This window comes from Schistocerca nitens, chromosome 9 (genome assembly GCF_023898315.1).
Source record: "Schistocerca nitens isolate TAMUIC-IGC-003100 chromosome 9, iqSchNite1.1, whole genome shotgun sequence".
NCBI lineage: Eukaryota > Metazoa > Arthropoda > Insecta > Orthoptera > Acrididae > Schistocerca > Schistocerca nitens.
The window spans coordinates 183,907,141-183,922,945 of record NC_064622.1 but is presented as its reverse complement, the minus strand read 5'-3'; positions in this window follow the sequence as shown (position 1 = coordinate 183,922,945).

Genomic DNA, 15,805 nt, shown 5'->3' with positions numbered 1-15,805 from the left:
ATGGGGAAGGACATCGAACAGAATAACCCCTTCAGCGTCCCAGAAGACTGTAATCATGACTTTACCGGCTGAGGGTATGGCTTTAAACTTTTTCTTGGTAGGGGAGTGGGTGTGGCGCCACTCCATTGATTGCCGTTTTGTTTCATGTTCGAAGTGATGAACCCATGTTTCATCGCCTGTAACAATCTTTGACAAGAAATTGTCACCCTCAGCCACATGACGAGCAAGCAATTCCGCACAGATGGTTCTCCTTTACTCTTTATGGTGTTCGGTTAGACAACGAGGGACCCAGCGGGAACAAACCTTTGAATATCCCAACTGGTGAACAATTGTGAAAGCACTACCAACAGAGATGTCAAGTTGAGCACTGAGTTGTTTGATGGTGATCCGTCGATCATCTCGAACGAGTGTGTTCGCACGCTCCCGCCATTGCAGGAGTCACAGCTGTGCACGGCCGGCCCGCACGCGGGAGATCAGACAGTCTTGCTTGACCTTGAGGCGATGATGACACACGCTTTGCCCAACGACTCACCGTGCTTTTGTCCACTGCCAGATCACCGTAGACATTCTGCAAGCGCTTATGAATATCTGAGATGCCCTGGTTTTCCGCCAAAAGAAACTCGATCACTGCCCGTTGTTTGCAACGCACATCCGTTACAGACGCCATTTTAACAGCTCCGTACAGGGCTGCCACCAGTCGGAAGTCAATGAAACTATACGAGACGAAGCGGGAATGTTTGAAAATATTCCACAAGAAATTTCCGGTTTTTTTAACCAAAATTGGCCGAGAAAAAAAATGTGTTGCATTACTTATTGAACTGCCCTCGTACAATGAACTAATTGAAAAACCAGAAATACTATAATTGCACGTAGAAACCAGAATTAAAAGTCTAATACACGAACACGAGCCAGATGCTTTGTTGACTGAACCTGTGACCAAGAGGCATTGTCATTAAAGAAATCTGCAATACTTTTTTTTACCTCAATATATATTAACGAAAAATACACTGTGATAATTGCAACATCTTCCATCTATACATTACACCAACCGAACAGCATCTACTCTCTCGCTCAACAGAACAACAACTGCCCTCGACATCCTCTGAACTACTACTGCCCTCGACATCCTCTGAACTACTACTGCTCCAGTGGAGGCGGCGGAATAATAATCTTTGGCGCAGTCTCTGGCGCTGTGACTCAGTGTAGCCACCTTTCAAAGTCTGATGGTATATCACCAAACTCATACAATCTACAGATCAAATTGAATAGTCTCTTTGTTGCCACTTCCCTCGGTGATTTTAGAAATTGTGATGGATTATTATCTATCCCTTCCGCTTTATTTAATTTCATGTCTTCCGAAACAGTTTTAAATTCTGATTCTAATACTGGATCCCCTATGTCTTCTATGTCTACTCCTGTTTTTTCTCCCATCACGTCATCAGACAAGTCTTCCACATCTCAGAGGCCTTCAGTGTGCTCTTTCCACCAATCCGCTCCTTCTGCTGCATTTAACAGTGGAATTCCCAATGCAGTCTTAATATTACCACTTTTCCGTTTAATTTCGTAGAAGGTTGTTTTATTTTTCTACATGCTGAGTCAGTCCTTCCAACAATAATTTCATTTTCGATTTCTTTACATTTTTCCTGCACTTCCTGTCTATTTCATTCCTTAGTGGAAATTTTGGAAATTTGTGGTAATTTCTTGTGGGACCACACTGCTTAGGTCATCGGTCCCTAAGCTTAGCACTACTTAATGTAACTTGAACTAACTTACCCTAAGGACAACACAGACACCCATGCCCGAAGGAGGACTCGAACATCCGACGGGGGGAGCCGCGCGGACCGTGACAAGACGCCCCAGACCGCGCGTATTGTGTTCCCATGATTTCTTCGCAGTTACCTTATTTGTACCTGTATTATTTTTTCCAAGTTCTCAATTACCCTTCTTACAAATGTCCATTCCTCTTCAGCTGAACTGCCTACTGGGTTATTCCTTATTGCTGTTTCTATAGCCTCAGAGAACGTAAAGATTATCTTCTCATCCCTTAGTACTTCTGCATCCCACTTCTTTGGGCACTGATTTTCCCTGACTAGTCTCTTAAACTTCAGCCTACTCTTCATCGACACAAAATTGTCATTTGAATTTATATCTGCTCCTGGATTCGCCTTACAATCCAGTATCTGATTTCGGAATCTCTGCTTGACCATGATGTAATCTAACTGAAATCTCTTCCAAGTATACCTCCTTCTCTTGTGATTTTTGAACAGAGTTTTCTACAGTTTCAGCCCACTTAGCAAAATCACCCTGTAGCCTATAGAGAAATATATTGCCAGCAAAAAACACGACGATTGCTACTGATTCCATAAATGCCACATAATGGATGCAGTTTCACGTATGACCTAAGAAAGCTTCGTCAGTGTTGAGATAATTGAAAACGGAGCACAATCGTGGACTGCACGTGGATGGCAAACGACATCGGCCGTAGACTCATTTGAGGAATTATCGCTCGATGCTGCGTCCACGAAGGTTAACTGGGCATTCTGCACTACCGCCGTTTACTTTCTCCTTTCATAGGAACTGTGCTCACTCAGTTAATCAAACGACACACAATGGTGCAACTCAGACTATTCATGGTGGACGCCGTGTTTTCATCTTAACTGCGCTGCCCTTTTGCCTCTTTACTGAGTGTTGAAATGGAGCGCTAAGATTTCGAACTGCTGCAGTATTGCAATTCAGGCCATACAACTGGGCGCGAAGAGATATGGAGCACGTTTCATGAGCTGATTATTCTTACTCGCACAGCATTCGCTGCCGAGCTGTGCAACCTTAACGCGATGGTCACGCTTGCTGAAGCGTGGAAGCCGAGAGAAGGGAACGCTGGTGCGAACGTGAGTCTCTTCGCGTGTGTTATTTTCTTAGCTTCCATGCCGCCATTTAGCGTAAGGCGGGATATCAGCGACGTACACACGTTGGATGAAGCTGGCATAAGCTTTTCCTGGGTCAGTTACCGCGCCGTCATGTTGTTTTGTAGACCAGAGTGCCGAGTGACGATTTACAACGTGTTATATTATGTGTTGCTTGCTCACCGCTCAGGTCGCGATGTTTCAACTCCTTACTAGACGAAGCTTAGAATTACGTTATATACATTACAAACGTTTATTCAGATGCGTGCGGTCTGAGGCACAGAATCATCAATATAGAATTCTACAAATTAACACAACCTTCAAACTCATACGTGCCTATTTAGAAGCGCTGTGGTAGGTTTTGGAGAAAATTAAGCCATGCGTAAAATGCAGCCTTAACGGGGACTTTATGGTAAAGATATATTAAATTAGTAGTTCCCACCCACGCTTACGCGTGACTCTGGTTAAATGGAAAGAAAAGAGAGTGCACACGTTTCTAATATGAATGAGAATTGGACATGCCTCCTCATCTCATTATCCCCTCTCTCTCTATCCATGTCCTCCTCCTCTTTGTCCAGCATTTCTTCCCCCCCCCCTCTCTCTCTCTGTCCATCTTCTCCACCCCCCTCCCTCCATCTGCTCTTCCCCCTCTCTCTCCCCCTCTTTCTGTCCATAACCTACTCCCCCTCACTCCGTCTACCACATCCTCCACTCTTCCTGTACCCATCTTTTCCTCCCTCTCTCTCCCCATCTTCCCCTGCCACCTCTATCTGTCCATCTCCTTTTCTCTGCTCTCTATGTCCATTTCCACCCACCCCTCTGACCATCTCCTCTGATCTTGAACTATGCTTATTGTTATTGCTTCAGAATGTTCATCAGAGTACCCTGTGAAAATCTGAATTGTATCTCTCAAGAACTTTTTAAGATTTTTTGTTATAAGGTTTCCCAATTATATATTACATATTAATTTTTATATCATACCTATTACAAAAAGGTACAACAAAACATGCCCGTATTCGTATGCAACGTCGTGTCAAAATATCAAAGGAATCGCTGAAGAACTTTCGGAGTTACACGATTTTGAACAAACGAACATCTAGATTTTTATTTATATAGATCAAAGAGGAAGCGCCTGCAGAAGCCGTCGGTCTTTGCCCAGTATATCTAGAAATAAGACGACTTGATGCCTTCCGCCGGCTTTGCAAAGAAAACATGAATAAAGAAGAGAACGTCACAGCACACAACGAACTAAATAACTGGATGGTAACATACACCCTGGAAACTAACGTAAGAGATCGTAATTTTTTTCAAAAGTCCCCTCATGTCATAATACCGCCCCCACCGACGTGCATCCATGGCGCAGTATATGTTTCGAGCGGCCGTTAAACTGGATGCAACAAGATGAAGTAATACAAAGCAGCAAGGAGAATTATTCATCTTGTAACGGAGTATGGACCTAAGCCCCATAGCTACAGGCGTTTAAAAGAAAACGAGGTAATTGGCAGTGCTACAGGTACACCGCAAAATAAAACATAAGAATTTACAATGCAGAGAACAGGATGGTTGTGAGGAAATGATGTGCAACGTTTCAGGAGTGAATGTGTAAATGCAGTAAAAAAATGGCTGAAAACAGTCTCTGAGCTAACAGACGGATCTAACTGCGACATCTAAATGTGTATCAGAATGCTGCCTGGATGTAGTTAAAATTACACTGTAGAGATAATTTTTATGCAATTCATTCTTTTCCCTTTTCTCTTCTTCTTAAATTTTTGTTTATTCTGGGTGCAATCACACATTTGCTGTAATAATGAGGTTCGCTGATGACCTTGCTGTTTAGTGCCCTCCACCATAAATCATCATAAAAATAATGAGGTTATAATTTTAAAGTATAATGCATGTAATGGTATACACTCATGAGGCAGAACATTATCGACACCCGACTAACAGTGTGCTGGTACACCTTAGGAACTCAATACAATGGTGATTCTGCGTGGCCTCGATTCGACAAGTCTTTGGTAGATCTCCCGTGTTATGCGGCACCAGATGTCTGTGTACAGGTCTCGCAATTCCCATACGGGCCAGTGCTTTGTGGGCGTTTCTCTGGCATCTGTCTCAGATGTGTTACATCAGGGTTTGTATCAGGTGAGTTGCTGGCCAACGCATAACCATGGGTTGGATGTCATTCTTCTCGAACTACTATAGCACGACGGTAGCCTTGTAACACGGAAAGCTTTCTTGCTAAAAGGTGTCATCGCCGTCGAGGAAGACATCAAACATGAAGCGATTGCGGTGGTCCGCAATAATGGTCACACAGTTCACAAGTAGCATGGTACCTGATTGATATCACAGATCCCAGGGAAACCCATGTGGATGTGTCGTCGTCGTCGTCGTCCCCTCCCCCCGCCTCTCGTAGTATATTACTGCCCCCACGTGCTTTCGTGTATGGTGGTGGTGGTGGTTAGTGTTTAACGTCCCGTCGACAACGAGGTCATTAGAGACGGAGCGCAAGCTCGGGTTAGGGAAGGATTGGGAAGGAAATCGGCCGTGCCCTTTCAAAGGAACCATCCCGGCATTTGCCTGAAACGATTTAGGGAAATCACTGAAAACCTAAATCAGGATGGCCGGAGACGGGATTGAACCGTCGTCCTCCCGAATGCGAGTCCAGTGTGCTAACCACTGCGCCACCTCGCTCGGTTTTCGTGTATGGCGCGGTGCATGTTTCGATTAGGCTTTCGGCTGAATGGTGGCATATGCGTGCACGACCATCAACCTGGAGTTACAAGAGACATGTTTCATTCCACTTAGCCACAGTGCAACCTCAGCGACCTTGTGACATCGTTGACTCAATATGGGAATAGGTGGGGTCGCCGGCAGCGGAGTGTCATGTTCATAAATGTGCGCTGAACAATGCGCCAGCACCTACATTGTACTCTGTCGACAGATCTGCTATAGATTGCGGCTTTTATGCGTTATAGAGTGGGCAAGCCCCAGCCTCTACGATTCACGATAAGGTGACGATGTCCAACTCCTTGTCGGCAACTCGTGGTTTCATCATTCTTCAAACACTTTCAGTAGACGCCCACCACAGTAGCACGTAAATTGGTGACCAGCTTCGGCGTTTCCCAGACGCTCGTTTCCAGTTGGCTAGTCATAAGAATGTCATTTCAAAGTCACTTCTGTCAGAGAATTTCCCCTTTGCGGCCTGTATCATCAGTAAAATGATTCCCCATCCGTCTCTGCTCCAATATATACTTACATCAGTCGTCACATGCCCACAAATCCATCAGGTTGCATTTAATCTCACGGTGGACAGTGATCATAATGTTTCAGCCCATCAATGTATGCTCACATGTGTAATAGCCGGGGGTTCGTGGCCACTATGGAGGGTGCAGCAACGAAGACGGTAGCCTCAGGTAGTTCATCATCTGGGTAAGGTAGCAGTGGGGCGGAGAGTGGTTGCCTGACAGCAGGTTGACATGTCGTCAAGAAAACATCACTGACTGAACGTACATTTCATTAGCGAACACGTTACAACAGTCGTAATGACGCTCGACGGAACCAACACCCTCCAGGGCATTTGCTGAAGAAGGCGGGCGTGGAGTTGCTAAAATAAGCAGGTGGCCTGCTATCTCCAGTAGCCTTTAGCGATGCCAGCAGCTCAGCGAGAGCGCTGGCACGAGGTGTGATCAAAATTAATGAGCAGCAACTGCTTCTCTACGAATATTTGATGTAATTTGTCCGACAGCCTGACCGTTGAGACAGGCACTGTCAAGTTGGAACACGTTCTGACTTGTCAGTCAGCGTCCAGAGACACCAGTGAGGTTGTGTTAACCACGTCTGTCGCGCATCATGGATTTGGAACAACACGTGAAGAGTAAGTTTTGTTTCAAGTTGCAAAAAAGCGCCAAAGTAACTCATGAAATGTTGAAATTGGTGTATGGCGGTAATGCTGCAACTCTGAAGGCTGTTTACGAGTGGCATGAGCGATTTAAAAGCGGCAGTGAGTCGGTAGAAGACGAACAACGTTCGGGACATCCATTAATCTCAAAAACAGAAGAAGACGTGCAAAAAGTGGCAAAAATTGTTCTTCAAACAATCGAATAACTGTTAGAGAGCGTACTAAGGAAGTTAGCGTCACGTAAGGGTCTGTATACGGCTGCGTGAGAGACCAGACACAGCTTCGCAGCTCAGGGAAGGTCACGCCGGAAGGCACGGAATCCTACTGCTGTGCCCTTAGAGGAAGACAGCTGTCAGCAGCAACGCCTGTCCTTGCAAACGGAGGCGCATACCAACAGTATGCACCCACAGGCAAAGGTGGCTGAATGGCAGCCCAGTCTCAAAGAGTAGCTCTCCAGTATAGGAGGCTGGTAGCGACTCGGAAGAAGGCCCCACCAACTGGAAGGTGTAAGTCCCCAACATCAGACCCAGAGCCAGCATTACCCTGCAGTTAGCGGAGGTCAAGTCTCGTGGTGGCAGCCTGTAGACCCATGACGAATTGTAGAAAGGCGTGGAACTCTCCTCGAAGCTTGAAGTTGTCAAACTGCTTGCATCTGTCTGTAAATGAGTGGTATTTATATGGGCTTGGTGCGTACATATTTTGCCGAGACGTCGACTCTCGTCACGTAGCCAGGTATTTATACAGGCTTGGTATGTCCGTGTTTTGCCAAGGCACAGATTCCCGTCATGTAGCGCCAACAGCCTACGGCTCGGGAGTGAAGTAATAAGGCCACCGTGCCACAGTGGCACTTATTGCTGTGTTATTTTTACGACGCTGATCTTTGGGTTGGTCCTACGATGCGATAATCGCCCGACATCGTGGTGGTACTTTCTGTCACATCAGTCGGTAGTCCTGGACGTAACTCTGTTTGGTCGGCTCGGTCTGACCTGCTTCTATGGCTTCTTGCATTAGCCGTGTCAGTGTTATCATGTCATTTAGTCAAGCCAACAAATAGTGGTGGCGCTATATTCGCCTGTCATTCTTAACTTTTGAAATATTCTTTTTGGTACAGGGGGTTGGCAGCAGCTTACGCTGTGGAGCGAAAGTGGGGCACATACATATCTTAGCCGAACCCACACTGTATTAACAAAACCCATACTGAAAACAGTTCCAAACAGAAAAAACATACCTCTATCAAAAATGAGCACAGTTATAAATTTGCGATGAATGTAGTAAAGCTTGTGAGAGCGAAAAGACAGTACATAGTCACAAATAACAGAATTAAATTACACTTCAACTTACATTACAAAATCTAAGGGATAATTGAGTTCTATCTTGAATTTTTCGAAATCCTCAAAAGAAAAAAAAGAAAATCTAAGCGATGAAATCACAACTTAAAACTTGAAAGGTCTCTGTTGGATTCCTTTCATGTTTAATTTCTCAAATTTGTTGTCTTTTATGGAATAAATTCCTCTTCTAAATTTACTGTGGCGTTTCTGACTATCTGGGAGGAGACTGAGTAGTGGAACGTGTTACTTTTACACGTAAACAAGAACGATCTGTCACACTACTACACTTTAAAGCACAGTTTATATGTAATTCTTATATGTAATTCATGTCACACAGTCTCATACGGAACCTACATCCGCTTTCTGTTATATACTGTATGATAAGATACTGTCATCCCCCTTCCCTTCTGTGTGAGAGAATGAATGATCAAATGTGTTTGTAGTTGCATGCTTGAGGGTAGCAGACAAGGCTGTCCGCTAGAGAACAGTAGGACCAACGTCGGAACAGGTAGCTACGGTTCCTAAAAGCAAAGAGGTTTCTATTCTTAGTATGGTCCGGTCCGTCCCTTGTCATGTTGGTATAGGAAGCTGCCCCTCTGGCCCCTTCCGCTTGTCTTTGTGAGCCACCCTCAGGGAAGCACGCTGGGTAGTAGGCGGTTGCAGTCTGGCGGTAGGCAGTTGCAGCGGGACCGTGGCGAGCGTCTGAAGTGGTAAGATCTCCGGCTAAGCGCGTGTCTGCTAAGTCCGTAGGACAATGGATTTGTTAAGTTCAGCTTAACTGAGAATTTAATCATTTTATTTCGGGTTTAGCTCTAAAATATCTAAGGTTATCTTTAATTGCAGCGGAGTGTAATTCTCGTGTCCAGTTCAGATTATTTTGCGGTAGTTGCTTTGTCACTACTTTATGAGTAAAGTGGAACCACGTGTTGGTCAGTAACTCTAACTAAGATCAATCTTAAATGCGAATGCTTGTGTGATTATAACGTCTCGTCTGAACAATATTTTCAATATAGCAACTTTTCTTTATGTTCAACCCACGTGGGGTGTACTTTGCGAGACCAGTACCACGTGCTTATATAACTGTTTGACCCGTCAGGTTAACAGTAAGACGTTAATAACCAGTTCGAGGTTTTTCTTTTGTAATTTGCTTTTCGATCGAATTTATTTTAATAATCAAAATTACTGTGGAGTTATACGCTTTCTGTAAACCAAGTTGACCACGTGAAGCATGTGGTGTAATCATCAAAGTAGCCCTCAGCTATTCTTCTTGGGAAGATTTCACAAAGAGTTAATATGAATTTAGTATACCAGTGTGTGGTAATTACATGACGGACAGGATTGTGCTTCGAACGTAAATTCTTTGGGTAAAAATTTGAATCGGTTTGTAGTGATTAACTTTCTCTTGCATGCGTTTCAACGTTCTTTGTGTGTTGTTTTATGAATGCAGTGTTGTATCCAGTCTCCCAATCTTGCCTCCATATTTTATGTGTTCCGTAAGATTCCAATCTCACATTTTCACAATCGTAAATAAGTCACCAGCTCAGTTATAACTCACGTATAATATGCTGAAATTTCAATGAACAATCTTAAAATAAATTTGCAAATATAAACTGATTTCTTTCTTTTTATTTAAATTCTACTTTTATATATATATCACTGGTTGTTGTATGACTGTAAAAGATTATAATCAATGTTAGTCTGATTGGTAATGTGATAAACCTAGACTAGATACCCAGTCGTGAAACAGTTGCCCAGTAAACGCACGGTTAACCTCCCCAGACAGCTCCCGGCTTTCAACCCGCTTTTATTCTACTATTAGCACCCGATTTCAGCATACAAAATTAATGTAGCAATATTACACATGGCGACCCTGTTCTGTGATTCCGCTAGACTCTGGAATCTCTGATACGTTAGATTGCGAGCGTGTATAATCTTAATTTTTTTTCCCTGCAGCGCTCAAACAACTTTTGCGTTGTTTCTGAGCAGACGTTCAAAAGATTCACGGCGTTGTTGAGCGGCGTTGTGTTGTTTGTCTTGTTTTGTTTTCTATATTTGTGTGTTCTATATATGTGTGTTTTTTTTTTCTCGCTTGTAAATTCCACTGTTTCGAACAAAGATAAAAATTTGTTTTGCGTATGAAATAGTGCGTACTAGGTTGGGTATCTTTCGTGTGACTGTCGTAATTTTTGTGGGATACATTTATTGTGATTACTGTGTTGCGTACTGGGTATAAAGAGCACTAATGCAGACACGTAACCAAGCTAAAAGTAAGCGGTCCGACAACTTAAGCAACATGGACCAAGGGGATAATTTGATTTCCAATATTAACGCGTCGGGCGGTTCCGAAAATGCAATGGGGAATACTTCAGATGAAATGCAAAACAGCACGAACGGGCTCACATCAGAGCCAGAAATTAATTTGCCTCCAACTAACCAAATTGATTTGGCGGAACTCATGAAAGCTTTATTGCAACAAAATAAAGAAAACGCAGAGAAATTAGAAAAATCGTTCCGAGAACAAAAAGAATCATCCGAAAAATCGTTCCGAGAACAAAAAGAATCATCCGAAAAATCGATCCGCGAGCTAGGCGAACAAATGATGCAAAAATCTGAGAAATCGATCCGAGAGCTAGGCGAACAAATAGACGAAAAACTAATCCAGCAGACAAATAAAGTCGACAAGTCGATGCAGAGAGTGTCCGATGATATCTCACAAAGAATAAACAATATGGCAAGTGAAATAAAAAGTGATATTATGAAAGAATTAGGCCGTACATTTGAACAAATCGATGACCGTCTGCAAGCCCTAGAACAGAGCAAGCGGAGTGGCGAGGCCGAATCTAAAGAAAGTGAAGAACGGCTACTTAGGAATTTCCAAGAGCTGAGAGAAGAATGCCAAAGGGAGCACCAACAGGTACTCTTGAGGGTCCAAGAGGCGGAAACGCATTGTCCCACGGTCGTTAGCAACACAATAGCAGACAACAGTTTAGCGATCCACGCGTTGGAACAGCAGGTTAAACAATTGAAGCAGACTGGGGCGGAGGACAAGAGACAAATAGATGAGAAGATTGCGGCATTAGCGGACATTGTAGGCACGATGAAGCTGACGGAAAGCGAGAACAATACTACACCGGTAGCGGCCGCAGAGACCGAAGAAGTGCGTTCGCTTCTTAAATTTCAGAAGGGACAATTCGAAGTGAACAGGCAACACAGAGCTGTAACAGGCGAATTACAAGAACGCGTGGCGCATCTGGAAAACCGCATGGCGTGTGATTCCGAACTCGCCAATAGCAATAAAAATAGCCGTACGAACAGTGCAGAGAGGGACTCCGGCCACGAGGGAGATTTTGACGACAGGGAAGAATGTAATTTGAGGGGCAGACATGAGACAAATAGAAACATACAAGGGCCTCGCCAGGAGGAAATGCGGGGATTTGATTTCAAACATTTCCTTACGGTAAGAAAGTTTGAGATATTCCGAAATTCTCAAAAAGGCATACATCCACGAGCATGGCTCGAGCAATTTGAGTTCTGTCTTCCTCCCGACTGGGCAAGTTCACATAAGATAGAGTATATGTGTGGCTATTTGGAAGGCGAACCGGCGAGTCGCATGAGGTCGGCAGCGCGTCACTGCAACTCCACTCGGGAGTTTCGACAAGCCTTTCTGTCCGCCTATTGGTCGGAAGCGGCACAAGATAGGGTCAAACATGGCATAATTATGCTGCCAAATTTGAACCAGTCTGGTTTCAAAATGGGTTCAAATGGCTCTGAGCACTATGGGACTCAACTGCTGAGGTTATTAGTCCCCTAGAACTTAGAACTAGTTAAACCTAACTAACCTAAGGACATCACAAACATCCATGCCCGAGGCAGGATTCGAACCTGCGACCGTAGCGGTCTTGCGGTTCCAGACTGCAGCGCCTTTAACCGCACGGCCACTTCAGTCTGGTTTCGGCAGCCCTGCACGCCTATTCGACCACATGCTGCAGGCAAATCAATTTTTATACGACCCATACGGGCCTGCGGAACTAATTAGGATATGCATCACCAAATTGCCGATGCACTTGCGGCACGTCATTCTTGCGGGACGATGCAAAGAGGACGTGGAAACGTTTAAAACACTTCTCCAAGAGTTGGAATACAATACAGCAGAATGTCCGCCTAATCAGGCACAAAGTTATTACGGGGCACAGCAGCGCGATCGCAGTCGTGGCCGTATTACTAATCAACGGCGTGACTGGTCGTCGCGACGCGAACGAAACAATAATCGGGACCGGCCGTATAGAAACTGGGGTAACAGTCGCGAACACAGGTGGAGCAACAGAAATGATCAAGGACGTGGACAGAATCGTGAACGGAACAGTTACGGCAACCAGAATCGATACTACGGTGAACACGGTGGGAATAGGACTATAGGCGGAGCACCTCATGATGTTGAAATTCGGCCAGCTAACCCTAGACATAATCCAGCAAATGGAAATGAACAAAACCGGCAATGACAAACGATCAGCGCAGAAGGCGCCCAATCGGAACCAATGAACGACATGGCAAAGGAGTGCATACGGTATATAGAGAGGGAAGATATTAGAGAGGATTTGTTGCAAGAAACTACGAGTGCTAAAATTTCGGGAATAAATCCAGTCGTGACATTTGCAGTAAACGAAATATGTTTGAAGTGTATCATTGACACTGGAAGCCCTTTCTCGATAGTGAGCGAGGCAGCATTTCAAAAATGCGAAGGGACTGGGACTTGGCCCGTTTTTCAAGTGCGAGGAATAAAGGTGAAGGGCGCAATCTACGGTAAGAGCGTAGAAATCCGAAGGCAGACTCGGCTTAATTTTACCTGCCAGGGAAGAGAGTTTGAGTACAATTTCTATGTGCTCCCAATGCTGAATGTGGCAATGATTTTAGGCAATGACTTCATGAATACCCACCATGCGGTAATTGACATGGGTGGAGGAGTAATGACAGTTCAAGTTGGGGATCAGCAAATTAATTTAGTATTTGATGAATGCATATTACGTGCCGAATCAGAAATTAGTTGCCTAAAATTTCAAGCTCAAACCGAGTCGCAACCCAGACTGGAGCTACTCGTGAACTATGTAAGTGAGTCGTGCTCTATGTCTGGTGAGCAGGGGAAAGATGTTGCTTTTGCTGATGCACTGAGAAAGAGCATCGCGGGTGTCAGAACCACGGACAGGGAAAAGGAGAAATTGTATTGCCTACTTAGGAATCATGAACGGGTATTTTCTGAGACTCCGGGGGCTATTAAGGGTTTTATGTACCAATTCAGAGTACGTGACCATCAGAAGTTTTCTGTTAGACCATACCCTATTCCCGTGGCGTATAAAGCACAGGTGGAGAAGGAAATAAACAAGATGTTAGAACAAGGAATAATTGAGCGGGCAGTAAGCTCGTACAACTCACCTTTGCTTGTCGTGCCAAAACGCGACAACTCAGTTCGTTTGGTGCTAGACTCGAGACAGATAAACACAATTATCATGTCGGAAACGGACAGGCCTGAGAGCCTTGAGGAACTCTTACAACGTTTCCACGGGGTAAAGGTACTATCATCTGTCGACCTCCGTTCGAGTTTTTGGCAAATCGTGCTACACCCATCTTGCAGATTATATACAGCGTTCCTGTGTTACGGAAATTGTTTCCAATTCCGGCGTCTCCCGTTCGGACTAAACGTCTCATCAGCTGCTTTTATAAGGGGATTAAATAGCATTTTACCTGATGATTTGAAACAGCGAGTGACAATTTACGTGGATGACATATTAATTGCGGAAAAGTCGTGGGAGGACCATAATGACGTTCTGAACAGACTACTGGATGTTTTTGAGAAGGCAGGTGTAACAGTCAACTTAGATAAGTCACAGTTCGGACGAGAGAACATAAAATTCTTAGGCCATATTGTCTCAGCAAATGGAATACAACCTGACCCGGAGAAAATTGCGGCGATAGCGGAGTGTGCAATGCCGACAAATAAAAAACAATTGCGAGCATTCTTAGGCCTGTGTAATTTTTATAAGCGATTTATAAATTTTAGTGTACTTGGTACACCCCGTCTATGTGGACTAACAGGGAAGAACGCTTTGTGGGTCTGGGATCAAGAGGCACAGGATGAATTTTATAAATTGAAAAAGGCATTGGTAGAGGCTCCCATCCTCGTGCATCCCGACCTGACACAAGAATTCTGTTTAATGACGGACAGTTCCTTGTCAGGATTAGGTGCGGTACTGTTTCAAACGGAAGGAAATGATGATATTACAACTTGGAAAACAATCTCGTTTGGGAGCAGGGTACTCTCACGATGTGAAAAAAATTATTCCGTGACGGAACTCGAAGCACTCGCGATAGTTTGGGCATTCTCAAAATTTAGATATTTTTTATTTGGAAGGACCACCAAGGTGTACACTGACCATCGTGCACTCCAATTTCTGATGAGCACAAAAATCACGCATGGGAGACTAGGACGCTGGGCACTATACCTACAGGAATATAACTTCACTGTAGAATACATTCCTGGTCCGAAAAATGTAATTGCTGACGCTTTATCGCGCATTCCTATAGGTTTGGTTCACACAGAAGAAAGGGAACTCGGTGAAAATAATTTTAGCATCCTATACTTACAGAATGTAGCGTTCGAGAATTTTGTTACCACCTCTTTAGGGAGTATAGCGGACGAACAGGATAAGGACGCAGTATTGAAAGATATAAAGAAGAAGTGGGAGGACAAGGAGAATGTAGGAATACGCCAGTACTACTTAGTCCGCAACAGAATATTATTCAAGAAACGAGCCCCGGACGACTCCAGATGGGTGTTGGTGATTCCGGAGGAACTCGTAAACAAAATTATATGGTACATACACTTGAGTTATGGTCACTTCGGAGCACAGAAATGTTGTGAAAAACTGAAAGAGACATGCTATTTTAATAACATGCTACGGCGTATTCGTGGTGTACTTAGAGTGTGCGGACCTTGTCAGCGAGCAAAGGCGGCCACAATGACCTATGCTGCATCTTTGCACCCAATAATACCAAGCAAACTTTGTGACCTCGCGGCCGTGGATCTATTTGGGCCACTAATACGATCTAAATCAGGTTTTGCATATGTTTTCGTAGCGGTAGAGCTAACCTCCAAGTTTGTGTGTCTGACTCCGTTGAAGCGAGCCACAGGAAGGGCAGTGGCAACTGCATTTGCAAAGCAGTTTCTGCATGAAGTTGGGAGCGTGAAAAGGGTTATCTCGGATAATGGACCACAATTTAGATCGCAATACTGGCAGCGGATGCTTCGAAGAAGAAGAATTAAACCTATATATATATCTCTCTTTCACCCCAGCTCGAACCCCAGTGAGCGTATTATGCGTGAATTAGGAAAATTATGTAGGTTATACTGCAGTCGTGATCACCGATCGTGGGACATACACCTAAAAGGATTTCAGAATATAATTAATGAGTTGCCTAATACGTCAACAAAGCTTCCGCCAATCACTGTGCTAAAAAACAAGGAGCCCCCAAGCAAAATCAAAGAGGTGGTGCCTTGGCCACTAGAGCCGAGACTACGCCGGAACGCAATTGTTGACTTAGCTTTACGCAACATCAAGCGTGCAGCAGAAGCCAGAGTCAAGGCGTATAAGAAACACGTGAGAAAAACAGTGTTTCATGTAGGA